The sequence below is a fragment of the Rhamphochromis longiceps genome, linkage group LG6 (assembly GCF_057381845.1).
Source record: "Rhamphochromis longiceps isolate RC_006_pf linkage group LG6, R_longiceps_female_GT1.1, whole genome shotgun sequence".
NCBI lineage: Eukaryota > Metazoa > Chordata > Actinopteri > Cichliformes > Cichlidae > Rhamphochromis > Rhamphochromis longiceps.
Window position 1 is genome coordinate 44,887,751 of NC_140562.1, and position 10,875 is coordinate 44,898,625.

Sequence of the window (10,875 nt, forward strand, 5' to 3'; positions counted from 1 at the left end):
TAATGGCTTTGTGGTTACTTTATTTTGCAAACAGGACCGAATATCAGAGTTCTCTGTTAATCACAGATACCGGAAATGTGTCGAAAGCGTGCAAATGCATCATTTTGTCCCCTGTTATGATGGGAATACTTCCTGCTTGTGAGCACAGTAACAGATTTATGTTTTAATGGATCTTTACGGTGGAGAAGAGCAGCTCGCCGAGCTCCGCAGACTCCAAATGGAATAATTAAGCCTGCTTCATCTGTGCTCGTGTACATGTACAGTGTGTTCTCTGAGAGCCTGTTAAATCATGTAGCGTTCAGAATAGTGTGTTTTTCTGATGCAGGAAACAGTATGTTAAATTTAGGTCAGTGATTCATACTTTAGTGTTAGTTAACCCTTTCCAAGCACAAAAGATCCTGCAGCCGGACCAGACTGTGGGCGAGCGCAGCTCACTCAGTGAAGAGCTCGTCTGTTTTGTTTAAAACTGATGCAGAGCTGCTGAGATTTAATTCTGATGCATCAGAGATGCAGTCGAAAGCTTTCAGAACAGCATAAATAAACGCCGAGCTACCCAGTTATGTCTGAGGAGCTATTAATTCTTATACATGCAGTTCTGATTAGAGGGAAATATAAACGGATTTCATTTCATATTGTGGCCTGATCAGGAGGAGAGCGGCACCTTCAGCAGAGTTCTGACAAAAACCAAACCAAGAAGTCACTGCGACGATGTTTACTATAATAATAGTCAGCACTAGCTGGGTAGCCAAATGTATTTCTTAGACTTAGATGTGGAATGCTGTTGTTAAAGATAATCACGATTTTCCATCAGTGTAAGAAAAGAAGCAGAGAGAGTGAGCGATGTAACAAACCAAAGTAGATCTTTGATTAGCATCTTCAGCACTAACAGCCCAGAGACTGTGTATAAAAGATGGACAGAACCACCATGACTTTGATTATGGTTTCTGTAATCCATCAGGTTGGTTAGCATTCATAAACTGAATGTGTGCATCACACAGACACCTGTCTACTAAAGCAACAGATTTGGATAGCACAGACTTTGACAGTCTGCAGCTCAGAGCGCTCTAAAATGGGCCAACACTGCAAACCAAAGTGATCCAAGAGGGTTAGCAAAGTGAATTAGCAGGGAGCTGCTACAGCTCATGCACAGCACTGCTAATTTTAGGCCTTGTCCTCCTCCTGTTACTACTGCATTTCAAACGAATCCGTTCTCAGAAGCCTAAATAATAATTTTCTCCCACACATGAGTGCTTTATTAAGACTTGTGTCTTCCAGCACTAACTTTCATGTGCCACCTTTCTTCTTGCTTTGTTGTAGCTCCTCCATGAAACCAACACTTACTGCACTGACTCTCTTTCACGACACATTACAATAGCCAATCAGATGTGTCCCCATAATAGAGTATAAACTGTTTAAACTAGTGCTTTCCTAGCAGCACCCCTACGTTACATCTGTCCTTTTTACTACAAGTAAATGTTTACTTTTTAGTCCCTCATTCAATGTCATTGAGTGAAATAAATCACACTGTGATTTTCCCCAGTCAGTCCTGTAACATACAGGACACTGGTCACGTCAAAGTGTCCCTATAGTGGTCCATGTGGTGAAATAGATCCAGTGCAGCTTCTTTAATGGTATTGATGTTTATCTTTGTGCTCCTGGCATCAATTATAAAAACCATCTGACTCCAGTCCAGCGGTTCTTCCACTGCCTGGCTAACATAGTTGGCTTCGTCACTTCCCCATAAGGTCTCATGTGCATCGTGTCCCCGCAGAAAACACAGCTTTCTACATTTCTGCTTCTAGTTCCACCAGTTTATTGATTTGCATGTATCATAGAAGTTTATGATAGCCAGCTTTTCCACAACCACCTCCCACCCCACCTTCCCTGTCCCGTCTCATTGCCACATACCCACTCATGATTAAATTTAAACAGGGTGTTAGCCGTGACTCCTGCACACATATTAGGTCCGATCTCTCCTTTTGACTGTAAATGAACCACTTGAAGTACCGACCAATGACAATCAAGTGTGTTGTGTTCCAGTGTAGGATTAACAATATTGTTAATACAATTAACACCTTCTTTGAATTCCCCTCACCTCACCCGTCTGCTAAGAAGGGTCAGGTAGGTAGAAGTCATGGATTTGTATGCTTTCCGTCTTGGACTTGAAATTAGCATTCATGTCTCCTGCTATGAAGGTCACTATCCTTCTTTTCTCTTTCAGCAGCTTAAAGCAGCTTTCATGGCACTTGCAGTTGCAGTTGTTTGTCCTTCCCCACACCCCTTTCTCCTGTCCAGCCATCCAGACAACCTCAGCACAGCCTTGCTGCACTGAATCCTGGCAGCCAACATTGTGCTGACCTCCAGAGTTACAGGATTTGGGTTTGTGTTCGTGTCATCCAGCACATCTTGTTCATATTCTCTTGCCTTTCACGAGCTAGCAGTGTGCACAAATGCCCTGCAACTAAAGCACCTTTGTGGTGAACAGATTTCGTCACAATGAACCTTTTAAATCTCTCAAAAAGGTTATTTTGGAGTTTTCTCCCTCAGCACTGTTTCTGTATATTTCTTTCTTGGGCCTTTTTGTTATTCCTTTTGCACCCTTGCCAGTTTTCACAGCCTCTGGTTTTCAACCAGCTCCATCATGCTAATGCTAACGGGCACTCCTGTAATCACCCCTTTACTGCCACTGGGTCTCTGTACTCTAGCTTTCACAGCTCTTCAGATTTTGTCTTTTTACACACTTGTAATATTTCCTGCCTTTTCCACCTGGGTATCTGTGTTACACCCAATCAGCAGGTTTCCATCCACTAACACACTAGCATGCTTGTGTTGTGAGTCGTTTTCTTTATTCCACCATCACTCTCAAATATCACCACCACGTGAAGGGAATTCATCGTAGACCTCGTTACCTCACCCTCACAGTCTTGCTCTCTGATCCTTCCATGTGAGCCTCTGTCCTCCTCCTCTCACCAGGCCTAAGACCTCCTTTCACCATCTGCTGCCTTTCATTTCCTTCCCCCTCTTCCTCAATCAGATCTGTGTTTTTGCATCCATCCTCATCAACATCTCTCTCCACCACGTAGCATATTACTACCAGACTGTTCGCCGACACTTCCACGTTAAACTCCTTACTCAGCTCACCGAATGCCAAGTTCACACTTCACAATCCAAAGTCTGTTAATCCTTTCAAACAAACTCTCACAAAAATCTCTCTTTTATACTTTACCCTTAGCAGTATGATCATCCTTGTATCAGTTAACATGGGAATCTATGGGGCCTTAGGTGTGAAGCCAGCCCCAAGAGGCCATTAGAGGAACTGCATGTTTTGGCTCTTGACACATGGCTGCAGCTTTGGTACAACATGATCGACAGCTGTGAGCATGACCAAGAAAAAAATGAAAAAGGAAGGATTAAGCTTTTAATGAAACAAACAAGAATCAGATGGAAACAAAAGTAAATTTTAAATAAAGACTCTATTATTGCAGGGGCTTTATCCTACAATATAATTAAGTGGTTTTTGCAATAAAAATAACATTTTAGGATAATTGTGCATTCTCATGCATCACTGATAATGGTGTGTTGGATCAAATATTGTCATTGAAACAGAACACAAATTAATTCTGTGATGAGGCTCTGCAGTGTGGAGCCACATTAGGCCAACACTCCTCTCCGAGACCACCAAGCCAATTCCAAATTACTTTCCTCCATGGCCATGGATCAAAAAGAAGCATATCAGCTACACAAATAGTTTTGATTGCACAATTTAAAAGAAGAAGAAGAAGAAGTTGGGATGGAAGTCATAAATGTGGAAGTAAATGCCAGCAAAATGCCAAGTCAATCAGCATGTGAAGTGATGCTTTGCTTTTTCTTGCATGCTAGCAGTGAGAACATTGTGACAGGAAGGTGATTATTTTCAAATTAAAACGGGCGAACAACATCTCATTTAAAATTCATTTCACACATTGTAGCATGCAGGGAAACACCAATATGCATCTACAGTCTGATCACTGTAATAAGAAAAATGAGTGCAATTCCGTAAAAATAACATCTGACTCAATGTTTGCAGCCACTTTTTATAGTGTGTATGCAATTAAGATACAATTACCTTGAGGTATTTGTTCACTGCATGAGAAAAGGATCTGGTGCCGGATCACGACATGTTTAACTGAAACGACCTCGTCGTTTTTCTGAGAAGCCGTTGATACGACTTAGTGCACTTTAACTTAGCATCAAAGTCCTGTTAGCATAAATGTGATTAGTCTGTACCATTAAAACTTCATCCAGATAACATGATGACAAAGTTCAGCTTGTGATGAACGGCTGTTCTGGTAACGCGCTCTAGAAATCTTTGGAAAAGGAAAAATGCCCAGGACAATTTGATTTCTTCTTTTTACACATAAAAAAATGTGAAAACTACATTTGTGTGCTTTCTGTTGGGTCTTTTTTTATTCGTAGGTGTTTAAACTTCAGCTTACTACCTGCATTTAGAAAAATAACCATTTATCAGTCAATATCAAATTTATTTCTATAGCACACAAAAGCACACAGGGAGGTAATAACTTATTCAAAGTTAGGGGCATGACTTCCAAAAATAATAACTTTGTTATGGTGAGAATATTCAGTGTTAACAGCCTTTAACATCGTGTAGACAGTCAAACAGAGGCTGCAGTGAGACAGGGAGATCCAGTTTCAAGGGGAAGTAAATTTGGATGTCATCAGCATAACAATGAAAGGGGATGTTGTATTCCCTGAAAATAGATCCCAAAGGCAGCATGTTTAAGGAGAACAGAGTTGGACCCAAAACAGCCCCCTGTGGAACACCACAACAGGAAGAGTATTTCTCATTAGCTACAGAGAAAGACCTCTCTGATAAATATGATTTAAATCATGATAAAACTGAGCCTTTAAGACCAACAATGTGTTCAAGTCTCAATAAAAGTATTTTATGATCAACTGTGTCAAAGGCTGCAGTCAAATCTAAAAGGACTAAAACAACCGAACAACCTGAGTCGACGGTTAAAGAAGATCATTAGAAACTCTTAAAAGTGCCGTCTCAGCACAGTGACGAGATTTAAAACCAGACTGGAAAACCTCACAGACGTGGGTCTAAAAAGGCGTGAAGGTGCTTGAAAGCAACTTTTTCCAAAATGTTAGACATAAACCATGTTTATTGATAAACACGCTTCAAACCTCATATATTCATATAATAATTGTAACATATTTGTGGCTTTTACTCAGCTTCCCCTTTTATAAACTCTGTGGAGTTGCTGAACACGCACAGTGGACTGTTTGTTCCCATATCACAGAACGATGCCATTAAAACGCATCTGCTGGTGTGTGTAAAAGCAGGCAATGTTCCTGTATTTATGGAGACGACTCATATTTTGTGCCTGGACAATAGTTACAAGCCATGTGACTATAAACGTAATTGTATCCCGCTTGTAATTCACGTGGGAAAATTCAGGTGCTTTCTTGCTTTCGGTGCCAAAAGGACGTCTCTAAATCTACTGTAAATAACTGAAATGAATACATCTTTAATGTTATTGCTGTGCGAATGGCGAGATGGGAGCACTTTATTCCACTGATGGTGGCGTTATAAGTAAGTACTCATATGTGAATACATTTCATTCAAGTCTGAAGTGGCGCACGCGACTTCATTTGCCGTTCATCGCCTCTTTAACGGCGTGCGCTGCTATTAAAACACACACACACAGATGCTGCGTTCCAATCATTTTATATGCGTGCACAAAGAGGGCTCTCCCCACGGCCTGCTGCTCTGCAGAGCTGCTCTAGTGTATCTGATGGAATAATCTGCGTGTTGTGCTGCGGCCCATGTGAGGGAGGGATTACATATTTATTTGGGGAGTTTTCATCCCGCCTTTACCATCTGTCACCAGTAGTGTGGCCGTGGGACATTTACCACAGCTTTATAGTGGAATGATAGGATAAGAGTGGGTGAGTGGGAGAGATTGTGCACGGGTGGTTGTGTGTGACTCAGAGAGAAAGGGAGGAAGTAACCACCTGCACATTCAGAAGCACCAAAATCCCCCGTGTCATCTAAAAAAAGCAAAAGTTGGGGGCTTTTCAGTGAAGTCCAGCAGCAGCACTGGGACTTTTTCCCATGCTCTGAAGGGCGGTCTCCTCATAGTTCCTCTTTTAGTCCCAGGGTGATTAAGAGCCAACTCAGTGCTGATGTCATAATCCACGTCCTGTCACATACATTACAGCTGCAACCTGATGGGTGGTCAGTTCACTTGGCCAGTGTGTGTGTGTGTTACACTGCATTTGATTCATGAGATGAGATCCTGAAATAGTCAGCTTATAGTTCAGTAATCAACCTGAGACTGACCTCAGGAGGATCAGCACAGACCTGCCCCCCTCTACATCAACAGTGACCGTGTGCAGAGGGTCCCAGCCTGCAGACTCCTGAGCACTTTCACCTCTCGTGACCAATCCTGGACTGCAAACACCTCAGTGGTCACCAAGCAGGCGTAGTAGCAGCTTCACTTCCTGGGAGAATAACCTGGGTCAAAAGCTGCAGGTGACCTTTTACCGCTCCTCCACAGAGAGCGTGCTGACACATCGTATCACGGTTTGGTGCAGGAGCTGCACTGAAGCAGAGAGGAGGAGGCAGCAGGTCATCGGCACGGCTCAGGCGATCGTCGGCTGCTCTCCGGCCTCCCTGCAGGACTCAGTCGCCTCACGTTTCCTCACTATAAAGGACCCATCACGTCCTGCCTCTGACAGGGATGTGCACAAAAAGACTCACAAACACTCGCACTACCACCTCCTCTTCCTCTGCCCGCACGGCCAAGTGCATGTATTTAGCAGTTTTTAAATATAGTACTTTTTAAAAGCTCTGCATACTTTCACATGGGAAATATTTTTCTGACCGTTTCCTTATTTGCATATCTGACGGTACAAAATCAACATTTACTTCAGCTTTTACAACCAAAAACTGCAGCACACAAATACTGGATTTGCTCTCCTCAAGTATTTTTATTTGTTTTGGTCATTTGTTTGATGCACTTGCCTTTTTCTTGTGTTCCTGATGTTCATGTTCTCCTGATGTGTGTCTTTGTCTCTGTCTGCTCCGTTTTTTGTTTTGCTGTATCTGCAAGAAATTTATTTATTTATAAATCCAAAACAATGAGCTGAAAAATCCTAAAATGCTCTGCATGCCAATATGTCTGATATTTTAATGTTAACATATTAAGCTGCAGATTGATTCATAGTCATTCTTGTCTGTAAGTCTGAAGCTGGGGACATAACTGTTTCCCACCTGAGGACATGATGCCTGCAGTTCCTCTCACACAGCATCTCTCTGTACGTGTCTCCGCTCATATTCAGTCCTGACCAACAGCTTCCCCGTGGGTCCAATGTGCAGCTTGGTTTCCTGTAAGGACGAGCTGCAGGAAAGCAATAAATAAATAAATACCATAAGACTGCTGGAACAGCCAAAAACCAAGTGCATCGCTCAGGGATTTGTACTGGTGTATCAACACTTTGTCTTAATGAGACAACAACAACAGCAAAGTTCTTCCTGGTTTTCAGAGTTTCTCTGATTTCAGACTTAATGAAATGTGTCTGTATTTCATTAACTGCTCTTTCACATGTTGTGTGTAATTACCTGCTGAATGGTGATTACATTAATCAGTTGTTGAATATCAGGAAGAAGTCCATTTCATTAATTTTTCTATTATCACTTTAAAGAAACTGTTTTTTTCCTGCTACAAATGTGCAGTGTCTTTGTTCTCCACACGGCCTCCTTCTGTTAATATTAAGCAGGAACTTTATGTCTCTGCTGCACATTTTCAAGATGGCTTGAATCAAAATGTGTTAATTCTCTGGCTTGTTTTTGTCTTAGAAAAGGAAATCGTTGGATTCAGGACACAGAAACTTTTTTTAAGATTCAAACTTTCCTTTGACAGAGCTTATCATCAGGGTTGGATCAGGTGACCCTGAAGCATCCTTTAGTTATGCTGCTAAAAGCTCAGGCTCCTCTGGGACTTCTTCTTCTCTGCTCACCTCTTTTCACTGCTTCACTGCTGCATGACATTAAATTGTATCTTCTCAGCTTCATAGTCTGAATTTCGTCTTGTCTCCCTGTGCTCTCCTTGCACTCCTCTCTCTCCCATCACCCCGAGGCTGTCCCTTCCCGAGTCGGCTTCTGCGAAAGTTTCTTCCTGTTAAAAGAGAGTTCCTTCCTTGTCATGGTGCCTTGGTTTGGGGCCAGGGTTTCTCTAGTTTGGATAAGTCTTTCTATCCTATATTGTTTGCTTGTAGTCTTGCCTTTAGTTCTTAGTTTAGCTCTTTGACTATGTTAGTTGTTAGGTTGTGTATTTTCTGCTTCCTGGTGTTTCTCTGTCTGTTTCACTTTGATAGCCCTTCATCCCGTGTGTGTTTTGTTCACTTTTGCTTCCCCTGTCTCCTGTCACCCGTGTGCATATATTGTCCGAGTCTTTGTCCCCGTGTGTTCCATCGTCCTGTGTTTCAGCCTAGTTCATGAGTTCCTGGTTGAGTTCTGTCTATGTGAGTTTTCAGTCCTGCACTTGGGTCGTGACACCTACGCCTTCCTACCATTGCCTGGCTCTTTGCAGTCGTCTGCATCGTATGTTACACTAAAAGCCCCTCCAGGTGACTGTTGCTTGATTTGGTGTAAATCAAAATAAGCTGAACTGATCTGCATGCTGAACATTGCAGTGGTTTTTCATTTCCACCTTTTATTGTTTTCTGCAACTAAAGATAATTCACAGGTAGAATCATGTAACTGGTTATTTGGTTGTGTAATGATAATAATAATAATTTTTAAATAAATGTCTCTTCTTCTTCCTTGTTTGTAATCACAGAGATGCTCTTTGATTAGGACTGGCATGTAATTTAAGTCACGCTCAGACCTCACCGGCGAGGGCTGGCCCGGTGCGTGGCCCCTTCAGAAGAAACAGGCCCCCAGATTGTGTTTTTAATGACTCGGGTGTATGTTTGGAGCTTCAGCTTTAAAACTAAATGCCGTAATAATACCTCTGGTTTGCAGCTGTTACTGAAGCTCGATTTATCCAAATGATAAAAAAAATAAAGTATTCTGGTTTATTTCCAGTATTATGCAGAGAGTTTTGCTTTTGCTTTTTTGCCTTGCATACTCGTCTTGCTTGTACTGTGACAACAGGGAAACAGAAAGGCGCTCATGACCCAGCTGTTCTGGGAAAATTTGTATAATAGCAAAGAGAAAGCCGCAGTAAAGTTCTTAACCAGCCTGCAGGGTTTCTTTACTCATTTATCTTTATTGTAATGCAGTTGAATGACTCATGAAATTGTTAATATTAAAAACCACACAGTGAAGAATCTTTAAAAGAATTCTGGCTTTCATTTTTGTTATTGCAGAAATTTTCTATAATTATTGGTTTTGTCGCCGGGCTAAAGACTTCCAGCTGCTCAAATTTAACGTCTAGAGGAATATCAGATCATAAATTCAGTTCTGAGAACTCAAGCGCTGACTCAGTACCCAGGCTGGGCTCGGTCCATGTTTTAGTTTGTTCTCTGTAAATTCTGTGTATTCACTGGCCGTAGCATCTCGTTTCATTACCACAGGTCCAAACACAGAGTGCGCGCTGGTATCGTTTGCTCGCAACATTAACAGCCTGTAAATTGGTCTCATTTGTTTTAAATAATCTTACTTTACATTTGTTTCAAATCATTTTTACAGCAATACTATTAGTGTTATTACTAGCAATAATATGAGCGCAAACAAAATTCAGTGAGAATCCGTATGATTCGCTGCACCTGTCATAATGTTATACCTGCTCAGTGATTGTAATCATAATTGTTATTAATATTAATACTGTGAATTATTAAGTATTTTTTTAAATGCTGTCATTATTGAATCTTGTTGTAAACCTGTGGTGCTCACACAGGCGGCAGCTGCAATATGCTAACAAATTAGCATGTCAGCATCGATGCTAGCTCTTGGCTTGATTGTTCTGGTGAGGCTGTCAACACTGTGCATACTCAGAATTATAAAAGGAGAAGTTGAGCAATGCTTTTATTAAAACAGGAACTCCTTGAAACAAATTGTAGCTTTATGCATATTTTTAATAAGTTCACAAATAATCACAGCTATGATTTGCAGCTTATTATCGCTCACACTGCTGCTACATATATACTGCAGCTGTGTTCAGAAACCCACCCAAGCACATTTTAATATGACTAAATTATCAGTGCATAGCTATAACCTCCAAATCTCCCTCTCATCTTCAGCATGTATGTTTTCAGCATTGCTTACTTTCTAAAAAGGATTGTTTTTCATGTGCTGTTAATTAAATCTTCTTTCCCACTCCCTGTGAATCCTCCACAGGTCATATTTGAAACCTGAGCATGTTTTCCTCAGACTCACTGTAGCACATCCACTTTCGTTTTTCCATGACTTTGAGATTCTTCTCTACCCTCAAGCTTCCAAATCTTGCCTGGATCCTGTGACTCCTCTTTCCATCCAGGCTCAGGCAAAGCGAGATATCTTCATGCGTTTTTCTTTCTTCCTGGAAAGAAAGTGATACTCAGGTCTGAGCTGTGGGAACAAGAAGAAAACATGGCCTTAAAAAAAGGAGCTCAATCTGCTTATCTCTGTTATGGTCCCACATGAGAAGAGGAACAGATTAGCCCCAGGTAATATCTTTGGTGGCCTCTCCAGTGTCTAATTAAAAGGCTATCGTTTTAGTGAGTACATATAAAGCAGTGATTGAGGTGATTTTCCCTCAGAGCTGTGTCTGCTCTGTGGGACGGTCACAACACTTTCAACAACTCTGTCTTCTTTTGATCTGATTTCTGCTCAGCCCAGCTGCTGGAGGATCTAAAGAGCAGGAGAAAAGCCTAGAGAGAGCA